Here is a 12,997-nt window from a genome sequence, read left to right on the forward strand (position 1 = left end):
TCTATTTATGTAAAGTTAGGTACGTATATATGTTTATATACAGGGTGGAACGATAAAATTGTCACCTTAGAAAAGACGATATGATTTCATTTCTGTTTGAGGAAACCCGGTTTTCTTTTTTGTTGCAGACCATGTACTACAGACCACGTGTACAAATCCCAAGAGTGATAGGAGCCTTCTATCATGTCTGAAAGTGACTCATGCTCTCTACCGATCCAAGTTATGACAATAAGATCATTGCTAGAAGCCTCAAAATGCATCACTGGATTGCCACAAATAACAGGGACATGCCCAGGGTGATGAAAACGAAGTTTCCGACCACGGTTATAGTCTTTGGTGTGGTTTCAAGTGAGGGCTACATCATGCCACCTTACATCTTTGAAGTCGGCTTCAAAGTCAACACCAAAGTGCACCTGGATGTGCTAAAGAATTTGGTGATCCCCTGGTGCAATCAGGTGGTCGTTGGCAGACACTGGGTGAGGCAGCAGGATTCAGCTCCCAGTTCAGGACCTGTATTGAGGCGGTGATTAAATCTGAAGGTGGCTACATTGAATAAATATCAACTCTGTTACATAATCAAATTACCTGAATTGATTTTTTTTTGATAAAAGCTTTAAAATAAAGCTGTATTCTTAAGCGTGACGAATTTATCATTCTACCCTGTATTTGCAAATACAGGAATAATCATTGAATTTTTCAACACTTGCAACAGGTGTAAGGGCTCTAAATGTGGGCTATATTTAGTTTTATGTAAAAAGGAGTAATAGGAAATGCAAGCAATTCATGAAAATTGAGATACCTCTGTTTTTTGTGCAAATTTGACAGTAGGTATTAGATACCAATTAATAAGACATTTCTGAAATTTTTAGATGAGGATTGGTTATTTGTAGTATTATTCATCGGACTACTGTTTTCATCTTGAGTGTAATCACTACGTTTCGGGCGATGTAACCTCCGACCTTCTTCAGGTGTATCTTGTCGAACTATCCAAGTTCCTGAGTTTGAAAGAAACATTCCTGAGTTCAACAAGATACACCTGAAGAAGGTCGGAGATTACATCGACCGAAACGTAGTGAAAATCACACTCAAGATAAGAACAGTAGTCCGATGAATAATAATACAAATAACCAATTAATAAATATTCTCTAAATTCTAGTTTCATCAGAGTATTTCTATTTACCACCACATATGGAATTCTTACCAGGTGTGATGCTCTTATTATTTAATAATTGAGCACTGTTGGATATCTTTCTTCCAAACTAAAGATTATATATTAGGATACAAAAATAAAGTTATTCTAAAATATATAATGAATGCTACACAACATGCCAAAATTATAACATAAATTAAAAAAAAAACAAATGGATCAATAAATTCTTCTTAAATTGTGAAAAATCAATATTGATTAGATAACGATTATGGGATTAAGGTTTAGTGAAAGAATTTGAACATTTTTTTAGGCGTATGAGATTTATTCATATGTCTTTCTTGAAAAAAAAATCTATTTTTAAGATTTACATAAAAGTTGAGAATTTTTCTGAATTTACCACTTGCGTGATTAAGCATTGTTGAGACTTGTTTATAAAAAAAGGAAAGATACCCGTCCCAGGACAAATAAAATTAATTCTCCAAACTGCAAAGAGGTGCACCACTTTTATGTCACCTAAAAAAGATTAAAATCAAGAAATGACACTAAACCTTATGTCTAGAATCTTAATTCCAATTTTAATCAAAATTTATTAGATAATTTTGATTCTAAAACATTTGGATCCTAAATATGGCAAATAGTCAAGGGTTAAGCTTAGGAGGTTTTAAGCAGAAATTTAGGGAATCTTGTTAAATTTGTGTGTAATAGTTAGGTCTCAAATTCAATGTAAATTTTAAATATTTAAATTTTCTAATGCTTTAAAATATTCCACAGAAATTGAAATTTGGGAATAATTTATGTTTAAAATGAATTATTAAAATTTCACAAAAATAGAAGGTACCTTATTTTTTTATGACGGACTTAAACCACGCTTTTACCAGAAACTAAATTAAACTATATATATTCCATATTACGGCTCCTTATGCTATATATATGACTTTATATATATATATATTATATATATATATGTCATGTATAAAAGTCAGAGTTGTTTTTTCCGTGATAATAGTGTTGTTTGAATTTTAAAATAAAATATGTACAAAATACGTTTATAAGCCAAATTATAACACAATATTATGAAAATAAACAAATATTTATTTGTTTAAAATTAATATTTCGGCGATAGACGTCATCCTCAGAATTCTGAAGTCTATCGACCTGAAACACGTGTAATAAATAAAAAGGAAAATGTTACTTGTTCAAAGCCTTCTATTTTCACATATACACTTTTCGATCAATGGATTCACAATAACTTCTATTCTTATATATATGTGTGTGTGTGTGTGTGTGTAATTCTTTTCTCTGTTAAATGTGATGAACTCTTTCACCTAAGAAAAAGAAAAACAGTCTTATAAAAACATGTTATGTACAGGTGTTAATGTAATTTTCAATATTTCTGACAGTCCATTGTCTTTTCTCAAAAATATAGTTTTTGATAAAATGTTTATAGATGTCAATATGTTCTATACAAAACCAAACACAATCAACCACAACCATTAAAATATGTTTCTTTTAGATATTTAAAAGCGGAAAAGTGGAATTCAGAATAAAAATTTATAAAACTAATCAATTATTACCTTTAAAAACCTTACCTGGTTTAAGGAAAACACCTAGCAAGAAGATATATCAACTTACCTGCAAAAAAAAAGAAAAACAATAATTAGAATATATACGAAATACATACATACATACTTATAAAGTGTAAAGATGTGTTGTTATGTTAAAAGAGTCGAGTAAAGGAATAAAGACAAATTTAAGGGAAATATTTCAAATATACAAAACCAGATAAAATAAATAAATTTTATTAATGAAAGTCAAATCGATGTTTTTGACAAATCCAAGTACAAATTTTGTTATGTTTCTAAATTTTCTTCTGCATTATCTATATATTAATACGATAACGTGTATGTTATTCTGTGTGTCACGCTTGCATCTTTTTTCTTCCGAATGACTGTCGTTTAATTGTTATGACTAGGGCTATGACAACAGAATATTCTTATCATTGTTTTGACTCTCGAGTATGTATTAGACAGTGTTAATCAATCGAGAACCACATCACTCTATATAAAAGCATATAAGACATCATCGGATACACACTCGAGAGTAAAAACAATGAAAAGAATATGCTGGTGTCCTAGCCCTAATTATGACCTATTTCTTGCAATAAATAATTTTACCAAGAATTCATCATAAGTTTTGGTTTCGGTTTCGATTATAGCTGAAGGAACTCAAGTTATATATATATATATATATATATATATATATATATATATATATATATATATATATATATATATATAAGTTTTAGTTTTGGTTTCGATTCAAGCTGATGTACCCAAGTCATATGGATATCTATTTTTATTTTTGAAATCACAACTTTATAATATATAAGAATCGATAGAAAATTGATTCTATTATAATATATACGAAATCTGCATAGATTAAAATATCATATTTAAGCTTATTTTATGACCAGGCTACGCCGGGCGTCCCTACTAGCTTACATAAATACTTTTGCAGTTTTAACAAAAGAGCTAAAATAATATCAGGGTGTCTTCATTTACGCTGAACTTTCACAGAATGCCAACATCAATATATTACATAGGAAAGAGTCCATAGTGGAATTTCAACAAGTCCCGCAAGTTTGTATTATTCCGACTACTGTTCTCATCTTAAGTCTTATTTTCATAATATTTCAGCCGTCATCGAGTGTCTCTTGTCGAACTTAAGAATCTATCTATGAACTCAGGAATTTTCATAGAAACCCGGTCACAACTGACGAAACAAGGGCATATTCTCCCATGGAATAAATAAAGTATTCTGTCCGAAATTCCCAAGTTGGACAAAAGACACCTGAAGAAGGTTGGTGGTTACATCAGTCGAAACATTATGAAAATAACACTCAGTAATCCAAATAATCCAAATTCATGTGTTTATGATCGATTATTTAGTCTAGGAGTGAATCCTGTACACGCACACATATATATACATAACTTTATATATAGATAGAAATAATGCATGTGTTAATTATAATAAGCTGAAGCATTGACTCTTTAGAAGATAATAAAAAATCAAACTTGACCAGTGAAAAATTTATGCAATAGATCTCTATGTCTCCTGAAAACTCGTTTGGCCAGCTCATAAACTAACTTTTTTTCTGACAAGTAAAATATGGAAGAGAGAGAGAGAGAGAGAGAGAGAGAGAGAGAGAGAGAGAGAGAGAGAGAGTTGGGGACCAATAAAGACCTGGCCAGAGATAAGTTACTTTGAAAGACTAACAAAATTACTATTCAAACTTACAGACTAATGAAAAATTATATTTTAAACTTAAATGATTTAAGAACCAGATGCTTTGAATAGCAGATAAACTTTATTTCTGTCTCCTGACGAGGTACTTTTGGTTTTTAATAAACTAATTGCTCTGAAACATTAGCAGGTTCAGTGTAGCAACTATGTAGTATTTTTCTATATAAATAAATATATTATATATATATATATATATATATATATATATATATATATATAATATTTTTAAATTTTTATATATATATATATATATAATATTTTTTGAAAACGAATAAAGAAAAGTTATAAGCTTTTATACTTTTCGTATTCTTTTTTATTCATATATATATATATAGTAAGTTATAAAATATATATGGCGATTAAGCTACACTAAATATTTCGCGTTTCATCCACTCTAGGACTAGTCCTAGAGTGGATGAAACGCGAAATATCTAGTGTAGCTTAATCGCCATATATATTTTATAACTTACTAACTAGCTCTACCTACGTATTGAGCACTTTTGAAGTAAATACTTAAAGTTTACGCATAAATTTATACTTTCGTATATTAATTTTATGTGAGTAAATGAAGTAGTTTATATATATATATATATATATATATATATATATATATATATATATATATATATATATATATATACATTGTAAAGATTGCACAGTCATGATGTGTGCTTCATTCATTACAGAAAGAGTAGAAGTCTCCGATCAGGAAGGTCTACATCAAGACAATTCATCTGTACAGCTCGTAGACACTGAACATGGTGCATAGAAAGTAGCTACATGGTCCACATACCAGAATACTACGATCAGCTTATAACATCTCCGGGAAAAGTTATAACATGAACAAGTAACTATGGAGCCTTGCCTCGTGTGTCAGCGGTTGTAAGGATGATATGACTAGTGCTGGCAGGATATGTCACTCGTTATGATGAGCCTGCAAGACAACCCATACGCTGGTCTTCAGACACACAGAAAAATGCCGATCGTCCATTAATCACATTGAAGGTAGTCATTGAAAGGAAAACTAGTCTGTGTGGAACCGATTTGCTGTCAGTAATGGCTGACTGAAAGCTCGGAATTTTCAACGCTTTATCTATACTTACTAATGTAGGATGACTAAAGAACATCTATTTATCTATGTATCTATCTATCTCTCTCTCTCTCTCTATATATATATATATATATATATATATATATATATATATAACCTTGTATGTCTGTCTGAGAAACGGTCTCAACAAAACTCCTCTGCCAGTGTTTGATCAGCAAACTTGCAACTTGATATATAGGGGATTTTGACCTGTGAAACAAATTTGATTTGTTTTTAGCAGGTAAAAATAGCTGCTAAGGTATCAAAATTGAACAAAAATTGAACTTGCCAGGCATAAGTCGACTTAAAGTGATATTTTACTCATGTGCAAATAAACAATTATAAGTTTAATAACGTTACTTTTAACTTTCTATATGCTTATGGACGAGGCTCAGAGGATATCGAATAAAGCTGCCGGGCTATATATTTGAGTTTCAATTCTAACTGAGGGCACCCAAATCATTTTTGTAGTTTTGAAATCACTATCATAGATTGAGTACAATATAATAATCGATAAAGAATTGGGTTTATAATAATAAATACAAAACCTGCAGAAATAAAAAATCTCATATTTAAGCATATTTTAAATTTATAACTTTTTTGAATTCAATTCATAATATTATATAATCAATTCTTAATAATGCTACATTTTAAGTTATAAATTTATTATATTTTTTACTAGAATATCTTGTTCTTTACTTTTACAGTTTTAACAACTGGCCCTTTACTTTTCCATGTTTAAGCTTAACCATATTATATATATATATATACGTGTGTATGTGTATATTATATATATATATACGTGTGTATGTGTATGTGGCGTGTGTGTATTTATATTTTTATTCTTCCATTTGTAATGCATTTGTGAATATGAACAAATCTAATATCTGATTTCGTTAAGAAGTTAACATTTTGAAAGACTTAAGATGTCTTTTAAAGCCAACAAAGCAGAAACATATCATCATTTTTTAATAAACTGTATTCTTTTCAAACATCCGCAATGAGTTTTTTATCTCCCTGTTCTTCCTATTATTCAAAATTGGTTTTATATCTCGGAGAGGCTTTGTCATTCAATCTATAATGTTTCAATTTAAAACAGCAGTTTTATTGCTACCTTGCAATTTTAATGAACATATCTTATTCGAAATGTGCCCAACAATCTGTTTTCGTTATTCTACAGTTTAAATATCATTTTCGTCAGTCTGTCATTAAGTTTGATATAACCTTTACATTGGTCTATCACGCTTAAGTTTAAAATCATATTTTATTGATCTTTCATGCTGTAGTTCAAAATATCATTTTTATTAGTTAGTCTTAAACTTAAGCAATTTCGTCAGTCTGTCAGATTTTACTTTTAAATAATATTTTCGTCAGTCTGTTACACTTGAGCTGAAAACAAGTATTTTGAATGCGCAATGCTTTTATTGAATGGACGCATCGTACAAATAATCGTTGTCATTTCTTAGTCGTATCTTACTTATGTAAAAGTTGTTTTTTACAGGAAACACATTTTTATTCATCCGTCTTCATTGACTTACTTTCCTGGTGAATATTTCTAAACATAAAAACATAAAGAAAGTTAATTTTATTGTTATTCCTTTCCTTTAGACTATCATTAATTCAGAATAAATTGAAGAGAATAGCTTCCGGCTTTCAAACAATGAATGCAGCTTTTAAGCGATAACAGAAACTTTAAACGGTGGAAACCATTATTTGTTTAAAGAAGATGAAATAAAATATCAGAGAAAATACAATTTAAATCTTTGTAATAAAAAGATCAAAGTAAATCTGTCTCTTGTCTGTTAACAACTCAAAGGTTATTTAATCTATGTATATGAAATTTGTCACGGGCAAGTCTCTTACTATGCAGAATGTCCAGAAGCAGTCGGTCCCTGTACCAAGGATACACTTCAATAGTCCAGTGCATTCAAGGATAACAAAGAAAACAGAAATCCATTTTTTTTTTCATTTTAATCTTCTATAATCTCTATATTAATAGAATGAAGTCGATTTTTACTATGAAAATTCTGACATTATAGGAAAACAAAGAGCCAGTTTCTATGAAATTCTTTAGCACTCATCATTTCCAGCATATGATGCAGCATGTTTGCACGCAAGAATCTTAAATAGAACTATTTACAATTTAATAAAACGATATCGTAAACACTGAACTCATTTGCACTAACACAAAGTGCATCCGAAATAAAGAAAACACTATCTTATTCAAAAGAATTTCTTTATCATAAAGAACGACTTTAATGACCATTAGTCTTCATTGGAATTTGGGTGGTAATAAACCTCCTCAAGGTCCAAGTCCACGTTGCACTCATTCAGTTTTGTTATCTGATTAGTGCTTCCTCTCTCTAGTCGATTCCGACACTATAAATATTATTATTATTATTATTATTATTATTATTATTATTATTATTATTATTATGTATGTTGTGACATTTTGTGTCTGGCTGTTGTTATTGCCAATTTTATGCTGATAGGCGGATCATAACAAATAACCATAGACGATCAATATTTTCTTATTTCAAGCATCCAGTATTTTCCACAAGATTCTAGTGGGTTTCAGCAAGTCAGTCCTCAATAATTTTCTCAATCCACTTGGTAAATGCTTTTGTCACATTATCCAAAACGCCCATCACAACAGATACAACCTCTACGTTCTTCAACTTCCACAGATTTTTTTTTTCATTTCCGTTTTCAAGTCTTGGCATTTTCCGAATTTTGATTTTTCCTCCACATTCACCTGGGCTGGTACTTGACGATTGTCTTGTATTTCTTTTTTTTATTTTCCCTTACAAGACTAAATCTGGTCTCCTTGCTTCAATCAAATTATCACATTGGATATTCATATGCCACAATAATTTCACATGGTCACTCCCCCTACCTTCCGGAACATGCTCATACCATTTTTCACTACATTACAACGCTCTTTTTTTTTTTTACATGTATTCTTTTCTTGTAATATTGTCATGGCACCTCTTGTACTCATTTTGAGCTAACTTCTTACAACTACTGACGAGGTGTTGTACATTCTCAATTTTCAGTCCACACAGTCAAGACAGGGAACTGTCGGTCGTTTTATGAATGTGATACTTCATATAATTTGTCTTTAGTACTTTCACCTGTGCAGCACATATTAGGGCTTCTACCCTAACCTTCAAGTTACATTTTCAAAACCATAGCGAGGACTTTTGTTTTAGATTCGTGCTTGTCTTTCATTTTACGTTCATTTATTGCCTTAAATTCTTTGCTCCTTACTATTTGACTCTCTTGTAATTTTTCAACTTTTGACCCTTTACAAGTTTTTTTCCTTACAGATGGAGATGTAAAAATTCAGACTTTTTCTTCTTTTGCGCATCATTCTACACCTATTGTTCGTCATTCTCCCTCTTTTCTTTTCACATAAAAACATTATTATCTATATATCATTACCGTAATTCGCTTCGGCCGTTATCATTTTGCCATCCCTAAAAGGAAAGTGAAATATTCCAAATAACTAATACTAAATAAATAAAACAACAAAACAATTGGTATCGCTGAGAAGGTAAACAAATTCTAATTATATATTAATATATCAAAAAAAGTAAAATTATGTCAGGCTTTTGTCGTCTAAGGAACCTTCAGATCTCCGCATTTCAGGTGAAAACATTATTACTTACTTACATGTCGTTTCATCCTGACATCCCTTAAAAGGAAAGGTAAATATTCCAAATAGCTAATACTAAACATTAATAAAACAAAAAACATTGATGTCGTTTGTAAGGCAAACATATTCTGATTATATATTAATACATCGAAATAAATAAAATCATGTAGTGATATTGTTGTTTAGTGATCCTTCAAATCACCTCAATTTCAGGTGAAAACATTATTATTATATAAACCCAACTGAGCAGCCCTGATCAATAATAAAGATGAAAGTTTATGAAGGAGGTGTTCAATTTTCGTTGAAGGAGGAGAATTTTGGATGAAGATTTTGGAAGTTTCCTATAGCATTACATCATCTCAAATCCGCTAATTGACACCATTAGTTAACAAGAGGCTATTCAAAGTGATTTTGAAGCATTGAAGTTATGTTGATAAATATTTCCTTAAACAAAATAATGTGAAATTCGTTCTTGCTTTTGGTTGACATTTGTTACTGGATATGTTCTTTATTTCATATAAATAGAAATATGAAGTTAGAATAGTTTTATTACCGAAAATATACATTTTTAGACACTTGCAATAAAGTGATATAGATTTAAAATTACCAGAAATAAATTAGCATAATTTTCAAAATATTCGATCAAATTCAACAAAAATCAGGGAAATGAGGCACCTTGTTATGCTCTTGCAGTGTTATACCAAATTTCATATCTTTGCCATTATAGCAATTTCAAAATTAAAAAGAATATTGACCTACAATAAAGCGTTTATATAAGATTATAAAGCGTTTATATAAGATTACCGGTGAATTACTTTTCTTCGATTTGTTTTCATTTTTTAAGTCACTTTCATGGATTAAAGGGCGTTTTAAAAGCCAATCCACCCAAATGAAATCATGGTATGTTTCTTAAATATGCAACATATAGTTTTTAAATAAATAATTTGTATTTTAGCTCTCACATTTGTGAGTGGGAAATTCATTGATTTCTTTTCAACACATCCTGACGCCATATATATATATAAGGGCGAAACTCGAGTCTTGGACTTCCGGTTCTTTGACTCTTGTGGGCTGCGACGTTGTTTGGCTGTGGAATTTATTATATACAATCTCTCACATTCTGAAAATCATATATATATGTATATATATATATATATAAATATATATATATATATATATATATATATATATATATGAAGGCTTCCATCAGTCTTGACAGACTATGGATACCCACTGTAAGGGTGCCTGCGCGTGAAATTTGTGTGGCAAGACTTGCACAACCTCTAACCACGCCTCTCCTGAGTCAACATTGTTGCATACCATTGGCAAGTTGAGGTACAAGACGACTGGAAAACTGGAAAACAATGCCGAGATAAGCGGAGAGCACATACAGCGCCTAGAATTCCCAAAATGGTCACCCATCTGGTATTAGCCAGGCTCAACGTTGCTTAACTTCGGTGATCTGACGAGAACCGGTGTGTCAACGTGATTATGCCGTATAATATATATATATATATATATATATATATATATATATATATATATATATATATATATATATATATATATATATATATATATATATATATATATATATATATTAGAGAGAGAGAGAGAGAGCTGTGAGTCAATGTCTGACTTTAGTATCAGTCACAGAGAAGAGTTACTAACGATTAGTTATTTGCTGATCATCACTTATGAAAGTTCAGATGCCCAAGCTGAAGAGGAAAATAGAAAGTGAAATTAAAAAGAAGAGATTTCCAATTAACTGTCTTGTTTTCTGTTTATTTAAACCGAGAATTAAATGCGTAGAAAATTACTTGCATTTCTTTTTTTCATAGGAATTCTCGGTAAAACGAGTTTTGTTATTGGGAACATTTTTCACCTGATGTTGTTTTTTATTGTCTTTGTTCAACAGACAGATAAAGAGTGGATGGTAAATTGTTTTGAAGTAACACGTTACAAAGGAGATATCCATCTGCAATAGTAAAAGTGATGTAAAATGTCCAGAGAAAGATCATAAAATAGTTGCATGGTTCCAATTTGTTACTTACTTGGATACTTACTTGATATTTCTCTCCTGGAAACAGACTTTTATTTTTATCTCTATAGATATAAAATGATGAATGATTTCTAAACATAGATCTGAAATTAACTCTTTGGAAATTTGGACAAACATCCTATACTGATCATATATATATGTATATATTTGATGTATTATATATTAAATAATTATCCACGGGCACATGTTTGTCATCTACAGCTCTTTACCATAGCTTGTACTTCTGGTAAGATTCGAAACTATGATCCAGGCTACAGAATCTCACACGAATTACTGATTATTTTATCGCTCATAAATGCATGCACACTAGTTGATGGTTATTATACAGATCGCCATAACGGAGTGTGCAAATACCTTCACTGGAAGATATGTAAGAAACTCAACATTCTGTGTAGTAAAAAATCCTGGGAACATATACCTGAACGAACAGTTGGGAATGACAACTACACCATTCACTATGACTACATAATCCCGACTGGTACATATCTTGAAAACGCAGCTGTTAAACCAGATATAGTGATTTGGGACAGAGCAAACAAAAAAGCGACCATAATAGAGGTCAGTGTACCCAATGATACAGGGCTTAACAGAGCTGAGAGGGAAAAGATAACAAAGTATCAAGGACTTATGTATGATATGAAACGAAATTGAAAACTAAAAGACGTTTCAATTATACCAGTCATTATAGGAGCAACTGGGCTTATCAAAAAGAACTTTAAAAAGCACATAGCAAGCATACCCGGTGAACCAAGTGCAAGTGAAATACAAACGATTGCGCTGAAAGGGACGGCTAGAATCCTGAAAAGATCTCTTGGTTGGACTCACTAAAATAGGGGTAAATGTCAGACATCTGGTAGGATGTCCCACCCCTAGAAGAAAAAGTTTAAGAAAAATGAAAAAAAAAAATTGAGTTATATATATATATATATATATATATATATATATATATATATATATATATATATATGAGCAAACAGTTAATAAAACATGTTAAAAAACACCTTGAAAAAGAGTTAAAAACATATTTAATCTGAAAAGGAAACACTCGACAAGTGGATAGTCCCCAATCCGCGGAGCCTCAAAGAAACCCCCCCCTCCTAAAACGGGGGATCGGATTTTGCATACAAAGTATTTGATGAAACAACAAGTAAGTCAAAGATCCCACCCAACAGCAAAAAGTGGAGCAGAGGGCACACGGTGAAGAAAAAGGTGATCACACGTGAATGGACAGTCTGGCGAAAGGTAAACAATTTTTTATTTCATATCTATATCTATATCTATATATAGATTACATGACAATGCACATCACACCTAATACTGATCAGATAGTCTGAAATATTATGTTTTATTATTGATATTTTTAAGTGAATTATAACTAATTCATTACAAACTTTACGATGTTTTAATGCTTTAAATTTTGTTCTGGTTTGTTGGTAAGGTTATAATTGTTGTGTACATACTCAGTGACAAGTAAGTTTATGTAATATGACAGTTGTACTAAATACAGCATAATCAAGTTGGCACACTGATTCTTAGTATACCACTGATGTTAAACAACAGGTAACATGCTTACTATTTTGGAGAGTTTTTTTTTTTTTTTACATGGAGTTCACCACTTATCAAAGCCCAATGGCCACTCAGGGATAAGGGCTATTGTGTGTACAGTAATCAAAGGGATAGTGTAGCAATAGTATTGGAGAATTGGTAAGGTGTCATTATTAGGGGGGGGCGATT

The 12,997-nt window shown here is 30.8% G+C and overlaps 1 long non-coding RNA gene and 1 pseudogene across 1 annotated transcript in view; both read right to left on the reverse strand.

The window, feature by feature from the left end:
- The window catches only part of LOC145246042 (uncharacterized), a 344,239-nt gene that overhangs the window by 134,761 nt on the left and 196,481 nt on the right, over positions 1–12,997 (reverse strand). The gene's annotated exons all lie outside the window — the stretch shown is intronic.
- LOC145246217 (5S ribosomal RNA) lies at positions 10,586–10,703 on the reverse strand (annotated as a pseudogene).

The sequence above is a fragment of the Euprymna scolopes genome, chromosome 23, assembly GCF_053919585.1.
Source record: "Euprymna scolopes isolate OS-2025 chromosome 23, ASM5391958v1, whole genome shotgun sequence".
Classification (NCBI taxonomy): domain Eukaryota; kingdom Metazoa; phylum Mollusca; class Cephalopoda; order Sepiida; family Sepiolidae; genus Euprymna; species Euprymna scolopes.